At 42.7% G+C, this 15,123-nt stretch overlaps 1 long non-coding RNA gene across 1 annotated transcript in view; it reads left to right on the top strand.

Annotated features, from left to right (window-relative positions):
* LOC309363683 overlaps window positions 1–15,123 on the top strand; it is a 365,021-nt gene that overhangs the window by 117,278 nt on the left and 232,620 nt on the right. The gene's annotated exons all lie outside the window — the stretch shown is intronic.

Genomic DNA, 15,123 nt, shown 5'->3' with positions numbered 1-15,123 from the left:
GGTTAAAACTATTGATTGCTGAAAATTTGGAGGTTGTAAGGGATGGGGTTCTCAAGCCCCGCAAAATCTCACTGAAATCTGCAAGTGTATGGACCCTGCTGGTACACCATCTGAATCTGAGTAATACCACAACCAACATGCATTCAGTTAAATGGGCCAGATAATCTTTTTTACGTAATGCAATAACATTAAACACTCACAAAATCTTGGAACAGATTTCCATCTCCATAGAGTTGAAGTTCCAGGAAAGGCAGATAGTATTCCATAGTTCTTCATAAAATTCTCTGCCCTGTGGAAAAAAAGAGAGGCAGCTATAACAGGCACAGGTGTACTTTAGCAATCGTTCCCAATCGTTTAGAATCTTCTAGGTGAAATTTCGAGAAAGGAGGTTCTGACTTATCATCAAGAAGAACTTTCTGGCATCAAGAGCTGTTTGACAGTGGAAGGGACTCCCTCAGGAGGTGGTGGGCTCTCCTTCCTTGGAGGTTTATAAGCAGAGGCTGGATGGCCACCTGTCATGGATGCTTCATTTGAGATGCCTGCACTGTGGGGACTGGACTAGATGACCAAAGGCTCCCTTCCGACTCTATAATTCCATGGTTTGCAAAAGCTCTGGATCCACATGACAAATCCTAGTGCTTATTTTTCTGGGGAAACCCCGCCCTCCCCCCATCCCATTATGACCCATGAAAGGGTATAATGTGGACTTGGTTATAAATTTTATATTTTAAAGCACCTTTTTAATTTTAAACCCAAGAGTGATGGAAATTGTGCCCTCAACCCCCTCCCCAAACCACTGTGTTAAATAAAGCAAAAGATGATAAAGGAAGCTCAGTCTCAAAATGGTTCCACGAATGTGTAGTGCAGAATGAGATTTGTTAGCATCTCTCTTTAGTGGAGCCGAACACCGCAGAAGCCATAAATAATGCACAGCTGCTAACCATCATAATTAGAACGCCTGCTGAGAAATGGCTGCAACACACCAGTAGGATGGCAGTGACTAACTATTTCAATACACCGGCTCAGGGGATGGGGGTGCACACAGCGTCTCGTCCCCTACTCACTGGATCAAATTGCCTTGGCCAAATTGCCTTGGTCATCATTGCCTTGCTGATTCATAACCCCCCAAAAGCAGCCGCAGTGTCTCTTAAAATCCCTGCGGTCTTTACGAAATGTGCCACAGTAACCATTTATTCAGCTTGGGGCAGATGAGGAGAGAAATGACAAGGAAGCAGGACTAATAAGTAGGCATTGTTTCGTAGCAGGCTTCCCACATTCCCAGGATGTTAAAGATACATCAACTGGGATGACTGGGAACTGGGAACCCAGTTTTGCTGATGTCTGTGGCGCTTTTTGTGTGTTGTACAAATAATTCTTCAGTCTTGCTTCATGATATCCAGCCAGAAATTTATTCCCTTCATACTTTTTTCCCCCTAGTTTAAATTTGTTCTCATTTTTAAAAGCATTAATCACACACCCAAAACAGCTTTAAATGTATACAGTGCTGCAGATGACTTTTAGGGACAAAGTTGTCACACGGCTAATTCTTCAATGAAGAAAAATCACATGCAGGTATCAGATTTGCTAATGCGCCACAACTCAGCAGAAGCACTCTGTATTCTAGAATAGTAGACTTTCCAGACATGGAGTCCTATAATTAGCTCAGATATGAATGATGGGACACAGTTCTCTCCCTCCCCCCTCTCTTTTACTGTTATCTTAAGATGGTTGGTGGACCTATCTTAGGTCAGGGTAGGGGGCAGCAACCTTTTTCAGCCGTGGGCCAGTCCACTGCCCCTCAGACCATGTGGTAAGCCGGACTATATTCTTTGGGGGGAAATGAACAAATTCCTTTGCCCCACAAATAACCCAGAGATGCATTTATAAATAAAAGCACACATTCTACTCATGTAAAAAAACAGGCAGGCCCCACAAATAACCAAGATTATGCATTTTAAATAAAAGGACACATTCTACTCATGTAAAAACACGCTGAATCCTGGACTGTCCGTGGGCTGGACTGAGAAGGCGATTGGGCTGCATCTGGCCCATGGGCCTTAGGTTGCCTACCATGGGTCAGGCTGACTGTGACCTAGTTGTGGGTCTCAAGAATTCACAAGTTGAGGAACTACGTACTAGACCAGGGTTTCCCTGACTTAGGTCTCCAGCTATTGTTGGACTAAAACTCCGACCTTCCCTAGCTAGCAGGACCAGTGATCATGGATAATGGGAATTGTAGTCCAAAAACTGCTGAAGACCAAAGTTTGGGAAACCCTTGTCCTAGACAACAGATAAACACAATTGCTAGAATAGTTATTGTATTACGTCATTTTATGGTTTTAAAAAAAGTTAAGTCAAACCAAGCATTGGTAGAAAACATAATAGTAGTAGTAGTAGTAATAATAATTCTAAAAGTCTGGTAGTTGTTTTTCTCTTTGACATCTGGTGGGAGGGCGTTCCACAGGGCAGGTGCCATTACCGAGAAGGCACTCTGCCTGGTTCCCTGTAACTTGGCTTCTCGCAGCGAGGGAACCACCAGAAGGCCCTCGGCACTGGACCTCAGTGTCCGGGCAGAATGATGGGGGTGGAGACACCCCTTCAGGTATACTGGGCTGAGGCCATTTAGGGCTTTAAAGGTCAGCACCAACACTTTGAATTGTGCTCAGAAACATACTGGGAGCCAATGTAGGTCTTTCAAGATCAGTGATGTGGTCTCGGTGGCCGCTCCTATCACCAGTCTAGCTGCTGCATTCTGGATTAGTTGCATTTCTGGGTCACCTTCAAAGGTAGCCCCACATGAGGAATATATGGGTGCATATTCAAAAAGTACATTGTTTCAAAACCACTTTTGAATTTCTGTGATAAAGAACACTGAGCTTGAGCGCAAGGAAAGAATGTTGTTGAATTTTCGTCATTTAGCTAAGTTCTCAATACATGACCTACTAGGTACTCAAGACTGGCAGAAATCTCACTCACACCTCTGGTAAAAACTGAGCACATGATTGCTGTGTTATATTTGTGAGTCTGCAAGGGAGCTATAAATATTTTCCAGCCCACTGCACTGTGCTCATAAGACTGGATGTGAGTGAATTGTTATGGTATATAGGTAGAATGCCCATGTAAGCGGGAAAATATTCAGAGCCACTCATAAAAGAAAACAACAAATTAAGAGTCAGGGTACTTGCTCCCCTTAAATAATTCTTATGAGTTTGTGTTGCTGGGAAACCTACAGCAAACAACAGGGAATCTTAAGATCATAAGGCTTAAGCCAATTCCTCTTCCTCTCCAGGAATTTATTTAGCCCTTTTGGGGTATTGATCTGGCCCTGTTCCTGTTCTGCCAGCTGTGTCAGTCAGAAGTGGATTTTCTATGGAACACAGACACGTTGCATTGAAGAAGAAGAGGAATTAAAAAAAGTGTTTTCAGATAAGGCTTTGCTCTCGTCTTTTTTGCTGAAGTTTTTCAGATAGCTGCTATCATGCTGAATTTTCCGAGATGTGTGCAGAGTTTTTAAAAAGCTGAAAAATAGGGGAAGCGCCTTTAGCTCAGAGGCAGAGAGGATACACCATGAACACAGAATATCTTGGAGGCAGGCAACGTCTTGGGTCTCCTGGGCCTTTGAGGTGAGCAGATCATGAATGGCATCAGTTCAGTCAGATAGCTATGATGTCTTTGTTTGAAATCACCCAGCAAATATTTATCCATAGCCAAAAGGGATCACCTGGAAGCGAGAATCCCTGTAAAATAGCACTCACATTGTGTGTGTGTTTGAATCTTAGTGGTGAATTGTTGAGATTTTATATGATCACAAGCTGATTCTGGACCTGTTGATGTTTGGGAGCAGACCATAGTCTTTGTCATCATCACTGTGATCAATTTATTTATATGCCGTGTTTCCACTTTATGCTTGAAACCGTCCCCAAGAACAATAAGCAAATCAATATTTGCAGGTATGACAAAATATAGTTATATAGTCATACAGCTATCAAACAGAATTTATGATGTAATAATTAAATTCACATTAGCAAGCTAACCAAGAGATGGCAATTAAATTTTTCCCTAAACGTATTAAAAACATTCCTTTCAAAAATAAGATTAAAAGATCCTATCCACATTTAGCCAGCAAATCCAAAGCAGTTCCCCCTGAAATAATGCATTTTGTATACATATTTTACCCTAGTATAGAGGCATCTTTGTACACTTTATTCAGCTGTAGAACTGCATTGCAGAATTCAGAGAAGAGAGGATTTCAAAGGATGTCTGTGTTTCGACTTGCCTATCATGTGGCAAAGTGTGAAATAGCTAGGATCACATTTAAATGTGAACTGGATTAAGTCCCCATGCCTAGACTGACCTTTGGTGGAAGAAGAGGGATGTTAGAAGCTGTGCAACCTTATTTATGTGGCCATAGGATGCAAGGAATGAAGAACCAAGGGTAGCACTGGAACTCTAGTGCCCAACTGCCACAGATGTTTCCTCAGCACAAGGAGGGAAAATCTGACATCAGTTGTCCTTCTCCAAGGTCAGAGATCTCTCTCTGTCCAGGGAGAGGAGATACAATGCTTCCTTTATCCCCGAGGACATAGGACTTCTAGGCCCTCGTAATGCTGCTGTTTTGAAAGGTTTTGAAATTCACTAGTTCAAATTGTAACATTTTGATATTGCTGTGGCTATTTGCTTCCGATATCGTCATGGTTTGGGCGAGCTAGTGGATTTGCTGGCTAAATGTGGATAGGATCTTTTAATCTTATTTTTGAAAGGAATGTTTTTAATACGTTTAGGGAAAATTTTAATTGCCGTCTCTTGGTTAGCTTGCTAATGTGAATTTAATTATTACATCATAAATTCTGTTTGATAGCTGTATGACTATATAACTATATTTTGTCATACCTTCTGAGTAATACCCCCTCCCCACCTTCTCACTATATAGAAGGGTCTGGAAACTTCTGTTTCAGTGTATCTGAAGAAGTGTGCATGCACACGAAAGCTCATACCAAGAACTAACTTAGTTGGTCTTTAAGGTGCTACTGGAAGGAATTTTTTTTGTTTTGACTATGGCAGACCAACACGGCTACCTATCTGTAACTGTGTTAGAAGAAATTTGCAGAAAAATGCTGATGAGGACTTTTAAAAACCCCACAAACTATGGAAATGTGGAGAAATGAACTGAAGATTAGAAAAATGAGAAAATGAGAGAAACCCAAATTGACTGATTTGCGCATTCGTATGTCGCTTACTCCTCTTCCATTATATATTGCTGTAGGCTCTTTCAGGCTTGCTGTGTTCTATATTCATTTACTTTGTGAGAATCCACCCTCTGCATATTTAAAAGCCAAAAGGGTGATTGATCTTGTGGTAATGGTATCCTGGAAAGACATAATTATCCAACATAGTGTTATCAACAGTTCAAAACACACTTCAGTAGCTACAGTGGGTAAAATGATGGTTGTCATGGAAGGTTTAGAGGACACGCCATATTTTTGTACAGTGGTACCTCGGGTTAAGTACTTAATTCGTTCCGGAGGTCCGTTCTTAACCTGAAACTGTTCTTAACCTGAAGCACCACTTTAGCTAATGGGGCCTCCCATTGCTGCTGCACTGCCGCTGCACGATTTCTGTTCTCATCCTGAAGCAAAGTTCTTAACCCAAGGTAATATTTCTGGGTTAGCGGAGCCTGTAACCTGAAGCGTCAGTAACCCACGGTACCACTGTATTTCTTTTTCTCAGTCACTTGCAAATTGGCCTGTTTTCTGAGATTCCATCCTGATTTGTTTGCACAAGGTTTTCAGGGAGGTTAGACGGCATTGGCAATATCAGCAAGCGTCTCCGGAAGATAAGGACCAGGTACAAAATAAACCTAATGGTATATAGAGTAAGGTTACCGACATCCCCGTTTCCCAGGGACAGTCCCCAGATTTACAAATCAGTCCCAAGACAAAATCCTATCATTCCGACTCACTTCAATGAAGTGGCCCCGGATTCATTGAAAAAAAATCTGGTAACCTTAATACAGGGATAGTTGACTTTTTAAAGAGTGACTCAGAGCTGTCACATTATTGCATGTCATAGAACACTTTCTATTCTTAACAGGCTAAAATGGAAGAGAGGCTGTTACTCTTGTGTTCAGAGAATAGAATAGAATAGAATAGACATTGCACTTTGTTTGGTGGTGGGAGTGTCCCTTAATTGCAAAGTTCCAAAGCTTGACATGGCTGAGTTAAGGCAGGTTGAAAGCATGCCATCAATATTCACTGTCAGTACAAATACTACCGAGTACATAGACTCTTAGTCGTATACATAAATCCCCATCTGTCAGTATGGAACGGTGCTGGCTCAAGTTAATTGGACTCTTGCCCTAAAACACAGGTGCCTGGCATTAACGTGTTTCAATTGCCAGGCTACAAAGCAGTGGGTACCACTTCCTTCGCAGGAGGTACTTTCCTGGTGCCAGCACTTGAATGCTCTGGCATTCAGCCCTGGCAGTACTGCTCATCATTCAGAAAAGGGGTAAATGGGAGCAACAGAATATATCTTAGGCCAGTGGTGAGGAATGTTGTTTTGTTTCTTAAGCCCAGGGGGGGCGGGGCAGATGAGTGAGAAGGGACATATGGGAAGGGTCAGTGGAGCAACACATGCCAATTTTACCCCTGTGCAGGTAGCCTAGTTTCCATACTCAGTCCCATACCCCTCCATATCTCCTCCATCCAGGCAAGGAAGAGGCATCTTGTACACAATCCACCCAGGCAAAACACTCAAGGAGGTAGCAAAGCAGGGAGGTGAGGCTGCGTGGGCCAGATTGAGATTCCTGGAGGGAGGGCCACATCCCTGCCTTGGGCTCTTAGCCCCCACCTATGTGTGCATTCCGTAAGGTTTAAGTCGTGGTTGCAGAGATGCTCTTAAGTGCTGCCTATCAAGGCTGCAGGCAAGCAACAGATTTTGCAGAACTTTGGAAGCTACATTCACACAATTATTCCACAGTACAGTGGTACCTCGGGTTACATATGCTTCAGGTTACAGACTCTGCTAACCCAGTAATAGTACCTTAGGTTAAGAACTTTGCTTCAGGATGAGAACTGAAATCGTGTGGCGGCGGCAGCGGGAGGCCCCATTAGCTAAAGTGGTGCTTCAAGTTAAGAACAGTTTCAGGTTATGAACGGACCTCCAGAACAAATTAAGTTCTTAACCCGAGGTACTACTGTATTCTTTCCTTATAGGTTTTGCATGTGTATCTGGTGCTTCAAGCAGCACCCTCGAAATCTATTCCATATAATTTATTACAACACTTATCACCCACATTTCTTCCAAATTGCTCAAGGTTGTGTAGATGGTTCCCCCTCCCATTTTATCCTCACTGTATAACAGTGTTTGGCCTAAGGTAATGTAACATTTTGGTCCAGCAGGGATGGGTCATTTGACACCCTTCCCCCAGCCTTTGCGACACCAGCTTAAGCCAGGCTCTGGGAAAGAGGCATGAGGGTGTATGGGCAATCTATCCAGAAGATAATTGTATATAGAGGAGTTAGTGATCTGGCGTGGTTGCCGTCTTCCTGCTCTCCGTTCCTCCCCCCTCCCGTTGTCTCTTAAGTTCTTTGATGGCATGAGAACAGCCTTTAATATCTTAATCTGTTGGAAGGAAGTGATAGGGCTATGTACCTTCTTTGATGATGGACATTGTTTCGAGAAAGTGAGGCATTGGGAGGGGGTGGCTAATGAATAATCTGCACGTAGCCAGTAATGAATGATCTGCACATAGTCAGTTGGGCAAGCCACACAGGCTAGCTATCTAGCTGTCCATAAATTGGATGGTTTGGGCCAGAATTGGGAGAAGCTTGTGCATGGACTGATCAGCCATGGGGCCGTGCAAACTGAGGCTACCTGGGGGAGATTGAGGTGCTTGCTGGGTATGTAGATATTGCTTGCTGTTTAGAATAAAATCTTAATCTTCTCACTCACTTGTGTTTTGTATTGCTTCTGAATCTCATTTTAAAAGAACCACCTTGCATTTGGCAAGACAGAGGGCTCTGGACCTAGACCAGAGCCCTGTAAACCCATGCCTGGCTTTGGGAAGAGGGATGTAGGGCTCTAGGACCCTGTCGGAGCCCTTACGCCTCCTTCCCCAAAGCTAGGCAAGAGCATAATGGGCTTTGAGAAGACATCCTCTTTGACTGTGCACCTGCTGCAACTATACCACTCACAATGCTCTAAATCCACTTCTAGGTCAGGGCTGGCTGGGGCTGATGAAATTGTAGACCACCAACATATGTAGAACTTTACCTTGGCTACTCTTGCTCAGAGGTATCTTGGACTTAAGTTTAAAAGGTCCACTCCGTCTGGAAACAAATGAGCAACTTTTGTTTCCCCTCCCCTCTTTTTTAGCATAGGCTTTGTGTCACCTACACATGAAACTAGCACTCATGACATCGGTCAGATTGGATTAAAAATCATCATCAAATACTCATCAATTCATTCAGCTTCTTCAAAACTGAGGTTCACTGCTGTCCTAGGGAGACCATTCCAGAATTAAAAGCCTGTCCAGATCTTAGTTATTAATAGATAGCAGGTATTGATTAGCTCTTGTACCCCAAGATCAAATTTAATCAAACTCTTGCCGTCTTTCAAATCTTTATTCTGATTAACAGCATCATCCTTCTACAGGAGCGACATATTTCTCTTTGAAGAGCGCAGACCTCTTCTCGTGACTGGGAGTATAAAGACATACGCCCTGATTGATGGACCAAACGCACGTACGCTTTATGGCACCTGTTTGAGCTTCCCTGCCAGCAAACTCTGAATTCATGGACACTTCTGACTGCCACCAAGACAGATTGTACAACACAGCAGGTGCCTGAGCAGCTCACAAACGTTTTACAGATGAAATGGATGTAAGAGAAAACCATTTATTCTCTTTCAAGTTGGCCTAACGACGCCATGGAAATGGTGCCAAGTACTAAGAAATAAATAAACGAGCCACAAAAGTGTAATCTAAACAGGTTAGGCCCGTGGAGTCTCCAGGAAAGAACAAGTTCAGCTGGAAAGCAATATCTCTGGCCCCTGAAGGGAGAGAGGAGAGGCTGAGGCCCACTCTGTCACCTTGTCTAGGACCATCTGCCATTTGGCTCCTCCCATACCCTCCAACATTTCTCCAATGAAAATAGGGACACCCTATTCAATAATAAGGGACATGGGTGGCGCTGTGGGTTAAACCACAAAGCCTAGAACTCGCCAATCAGAAGGTTGGTGGTTTAAATCCTCGTGACGGGGTGAGCTCTCGTTGCTCGGTCCCTGCTCCTGCCAACCTAGCAGTTCGAAAGCACAAAGTGCAAGTAGATAAATAGGTACCGCTCCGGCGGGAAGGTAAACAGCGTTTCCGTGCACTCTGGCTTCCATCACAGTGTCCCATTGTGCCAGAAGCGGCTTAGTCATGCTGGCCCCATGACCCGGAAGCTGTATGCTGGCTCCCTTGGCCAATAAAGCAAGATGAGCGCTACAACTCCAGAGTCGGCCACGACTGGACCTAATGGTCAGGGGTCCCTTTACCTTTACCTTTATTAAATAATAATAATAATTAATAATAATATACCACACCCAAATGACTGGGTTGCCCCAGGCATTCTTTCAACATATATAAAAACATAAAACATTAAAAAACTTCCCCATACAAGGCTGCCTTCAGATATATTCTAAAGATTGTATAGTTACCTATCTCCTTGGCTCAGAGATCACATAATTCCATACCCTCCAACATTTCTCCAATGAAAATAGAGATGCCCTAAGGAAAAGTGGGACATTCTGGGATCAAATCAGAAACTGGAACTTCTTTAAAACCAGGACTGTACCTAGAAAATAGGCACACTTGGAGGGTCTGGAATGAACTTATTTTCTTTTCCCCTTCATATGCCTTTTCTCTTTGGGTCATAAGAGATTGTAAGCAGCATTCAAAACTCCCATTGTTCTAGGCGCGTTTTGCAACAAGGGTTTTCATTAGCGTGAGCAGTTTCTGAGCTCTGGGCGCAGTACTGCGTCTAAGATTTCAGATGAAAACTGCAGAGCGGAAGGAAAGGAGGACCTTTTTCTGCTTCCCCACTTCCAGAAACTCTGAAGACTGGAGAAGAGACCCTCTCAGGGAGGCAGGCTGGGGAAGCGTGGCTTTTTGTTTTTTGCAGTCTTCGGATGAGGACTAGACCATGTGAAAAATGAATATAAGATTTCATTCATTTGCAGCTTTGTATTCTTGTTATTAAAAAGTGTGCCTAGACATTCTGTTGTTGTGCCCATATCCTAGGTTTAAGGTGCCATTTAGCTCCTAGCTTTCATATCTCTGTTCCTAATACTGATTGTAAGACTACAGGCCGGGACTGTACAGCGGCAACAACAAGAAACTCTGTCCCCTATTTTAATTTTATAGAGGTTTTTGAGTGGTTACTAGTGTTTGTGGGATCCTTCTTGTTAGTACAGCTATACCCTAAGAGTAATGGCCTTTGAAGATTAAAAATTAGTGGAACTGACCTCTAAATGAACAACAGTGTACTACCTATAGCAACCACATTGCACAAGTACAGCTTACTCACTGTGTAAACATGCATAGTGCGAATGGCTGCAGTCTCTTGCCACTTGTCTTCAAAGCAGACCATTTTCCTTTCCCACGCCAGATGCACAACATGCATTTCTGACAGGCGAATCAAAGATAGATAGATCAATAAGAAACACAGGTTTGGATTTAATTCTGACATCTTATTTAGGGTCCTCACGGAAAATGTCACTATAGAATATGATAGGAAGAACAGAATATCATTTTAGGGGTGGCCTTTGAAAGTTTAGGGTAGTGGGCTTATTTCAAGCACAAAATGGAGGCTGGTGCAAATTTTGAAAGCGCAGATTTTGAAAGATAGCTGTGTTTTGACCCATGCATTGCTTTGGAAAGTGAAAAATGGATAGATTCTGCTTTAAATGCAACCTGAATAAAAATTTCCCCTCATCCTTAGTGGACGGATTATCTACTTGTAAATGACCTCCTTTGAGCTTTGGGTTAATTTGTTGATGTTAACAACTATTTTTAATTTGTGTCCCTCTAACCTCTGCTCTCTTGATATCACCGATTAGAAGCCTGGCAGGGACTTACTAGCTTATGCCGTGATTATCACACTTGCCTCTTGGGATTTTAATGATCAGGGTGTTCAAAACTTTAAAAATGTCAGCTGCTGGCTACCTGGACACACCGTTCCTTTCAGCAAACAAGATCTTATTAATCTTCTGGCTTTTAAGAAGAAAGTAGGAGAGAATGTTTTGAGTGAGGTGTTAGTGCCAAATTATTTTTAAATTAAGCCTGGTGATTTTCTCCTCTTCTCCAGATATTGAGAGGAGAAGGGGGGGGGGAATCCCTTAAATCTGTGGGGGAATGGGATTAAGCCAAGGCACTTCAAGTGATAGCAGGCTGAAGGCAACAGGAGCTTTCATGATGAGATATAATAAGAAGGGACAAAGGAGCAAAGCCTGTTGTCAGGATGAAAAGAATACAAAGTCAGGGAGATAAGTACTTACTCATTACACACAGGGGAATGTCATGTAAATTGTAGAAATTGAGAGAGTGCTTGAGAATTCACAGGTGCTCACTAAATTTGAAAATGAAGGTGTGTATATAAAACCATACCTATCAAATTAGGAAGAATATGTTATCCCCAAGATGTAAATTTTAGGTATGGCAGGACTGTGCAAGGGTGAACTATTTTGTGCTCCCCCAGGTGAGACACGTCTGAGATAACAAGCAATATAATGGGACTCATTTGTGTAGCATTCTGCTACTTCAAAGCATTTCTAAATATCACCTTAATTGTGTCAAAAGAGTAGGCCAAAAGGAAAGATAGGTGTTAAGGCTGTTTTCTTCTGAGATGTCGATGTGGGATGCATACTCCAATCAATTGTCACGGAACCTGATTTTTAAATGATTCAGGTCAATTACAGCAAGACCTTTGTAAGCCAACCACTCGCACAATGTCATTACGAGCTGCTACAGTCAGCTGTCGAGCTTGTTGTTAGTATTTTGCCGTTTGAAGCAATTAATATACCAACATGAATGTCGCCTGGAGGTTCAAACTCATAAAGCAAGAACATAAGAAGAGCCTTTCTGGATGAGACCACACAGGTCTGTCCTGTCTAGTGCTTCCCCCCGCTAATAGTGACCGCCAAACATACGCTTCTGGGAAATCCACAAGCAAGGCACATTTTCATTTCTCTTTACCTCAGCACCTGGTACTCAAGGATATACTGTATCTGAACATAGGTAAAAGGTAAAGGACCCCTGGACGGTTAAGTCCAGTCAAAGGAGACTATGGGGTGTGATGCTCATCTCACTTTCAGGCTGAAGGAGCCAGCCGTTTGTCCACAGACAGCTTTCCGGGTCATGTGCCAGCATGTTTCTGGCGCAGTGGGACCACTGGTGTGCTTTCGAACTGCTAGGTTGGCAGGAGCTGGGACAGGGATTCAAACTGCCAACCTTCTGATCAGCAAGCCCAAGAGGCTCAGTGGTTTAGACCACAGCGCCACCTGCATCCCTTCATCTGAACATAGAGGTTCAGTCTAGCTACCATGGTTTGTAACAGTTTATAGGCCTAAACACCACAAGCTTGTTGAACCATTTTTAAAGGTATTTAAGCCAGTAGCAATCGCCAGAAAATTCCAGAGGTGGAGACCTCTGCCAAATACCGAATAGACTAAGAGCATGTTCAGAACCATGAAGATTCAATGCCACATAATTTTCACTTCTTTTTGTAGAAAAGTGGCATTTTTCATGACAGCTGTAGAGCGGAAAACCTTTCAGTTTGACTTAGCCCCCCTCCCCTTTGTTAGAACAATTTAATTTCTGACTTACTTATAGCATCCCCCCGTGTGTAGATCCAGCCTGGGCGTGATTTCCAGTGGAGAAATGGCAGGCAGGAGAAGAATGCTTTGTCTCTTTCCCCTTGAGACCATTCCCTGCTAGCAGGGCTCATTTCATTTGCCCTTCTCTGGGTGGGAGATGCGAGAAACGTTGCTGGAGAATGCTTTGCGGGAGGAAAAGCAGTGGGCAGAGGAAAGGTTTGACACTTTCCTCCCACCCTAATAGTTGCCACCCATGGCACTTTGCTGCTCTTGGGCGGCAACGCCTGTTCAAAGCTACACATTAACCAAAATTTTGCATCGTTCTAAGCTAAGTTGCTGCGTAAGACAAAACCAAAGGCCAAGAGGGAAATATCCTCCCTTCCCAATATAATAGTGTTAAGCTGTGTTCCCTGTTCTCACCATAACCTTCATTCCTTCTCCATTATAGGTGATTATGCTACTGGAGCATCTATGATCACAAGATTCCCAATTATTTAGGGACAGTCTTTGCTGCAGACAGACCAACTGCTAAGCGACAGATTGATTCATTGGTCTGGGTTGCATACTTTAATTGTGGATCATTATATTTCGGTACTTGCATAATTGGTTTTTATACTGCTCAGAGGCCTATTTGAGTGTTAAGTAGTATACAAATTACCGCATTTTTCGCTCTATAAGATGCACCAGACCACAAGACGCATCTAGTTTTTGGAGGAGGAAAACAAGAAAAAAAATATTCTGAATCCCAGAAGCCAGAACAGCAAGAGGGATCGCTGCGCAGCAAAAGCAGCCATCCCTCTTGCTGTTCTGGCTTCTGGGATAGCTGCGCAGCCTGCATTCGCTCCATAACACACACACACATTTCCCCTTACTTTTTAGGAGGGAAAAAGTGAGTGTTATAGAGCAAAAAATACGATAATTAATTTATTGACACTTAGGCACCAGGCCTAAGCAAAACCAGTCCTCAAGGGCTGAAAATGGAGTGTTGCATGGTACTGGTTATACAAAAAAACAAGCATGGCTGTATTGTTACGTCATACACAGTTATGATTAAAAAATATAAAACAAAACAAATCCCTGCTTCACTATGAAAAGAATCAGAGGGAGGTAAAGGCAACATGGGTTTTCTTTGTTCAGCAACTATGTGTGGCTTTTAAGAGACACAAATGTAACTTACTTGGAAGAAGATTTGATGGGAGTGTGACTCCAGCTGTTTTTCCACTTTGGGAACAGAAAGGTCGTCTGCATAAGTATTGCAATTTGTATTTTGTTGACGCCCTATAAAAAACACAGTTCTGACACCTATCACATCAAGAGCAGAGAAGAGATTCTAAAAAGAGAGGAAATAGCCGTCAAAGAGTTTCTTTCATACAGGATCAAATGATTGAGAGTGAAATATACCCTTTTCCAGATGAATAGGTATCCGGTGAGAATCTTTCCTTTACAATAATTCTTGATAGTCCTTATTAAACTTCTAGATGAAGTATTTCAAAAAGGCGACTTGAAAGGTTCAAGTAAGATAGATTGTTAGGATTTCTCTATTTGGCGGTCCAACTGTGTTAAGAAACAGACTAAACTACCAAAAATGTTAAAGGAGTTGAATACAACAGAGAAGAAATGAACAGGCTAAGCTAAAAACTTCACCATTCTGTTATGCTTCTCCCTCTGTCTACACCCAAAGATGGAACTGTAGAATTCATTCTGTATAAAAGCCTCTTCTGTTAAATGAAATAAGCACTTTTTAAAAAAGCAGATCTTTAGGAGATAATACAAAGGGGCTCTATTCTGTATAATCTCTGAGAGTTCTTTAAAAATGCTGCCAATATCATGGCGAGAGATTTTTTAAAAATAGATAATGTAAGATACTCAGATAATAAAAAATTGAAATGGCAAACCAATCTCTAAAATAACTTTAGAACAGCTATAGAATTGCATGGCCTGCCCATTCCCATTGATTCAGTTTTCTTGACCTGCACGGAATGGGAGAGGATGGGAAGATCATATTGAGTGATCAGGGTTACACAACATGGGGTGAATTATATGCTTGTAGAGAGGCTACCTTAAGCACACACCTGCCAACACATGGATTTCAGTGGGAGGAGAGAATGGGATGCAACCACAGGTGTGTGGGCAGAGATCTCTTTCTCCCTGTTTGGCCAACTGAGAAAGCCAAAATGCAGCTGCAAAAATGCAAACAGAAGTGGAAAGGAAGCTAAGTCCTTGTGGAAGACATATGAGAAAGCCCCCTTGTGTGTGGCTACCAACCTT

Source organism: Podarcis melisellensis, assembly GCF_964234715.1.
Source record: "Podarcis melisellensis genome assembly, chromosome: 1".
Taxonomy (NCBI): Eukaryota; Metazoa; Chordata; class Lepidosauria; order Squamata; family Lacertidae; genus Podarcis; species Podarcis melisellensis.
Note: the sequence above shows the minus strand (reverse complement) of the source record. Positions and strands in the feature narration are given on the sequence as shown.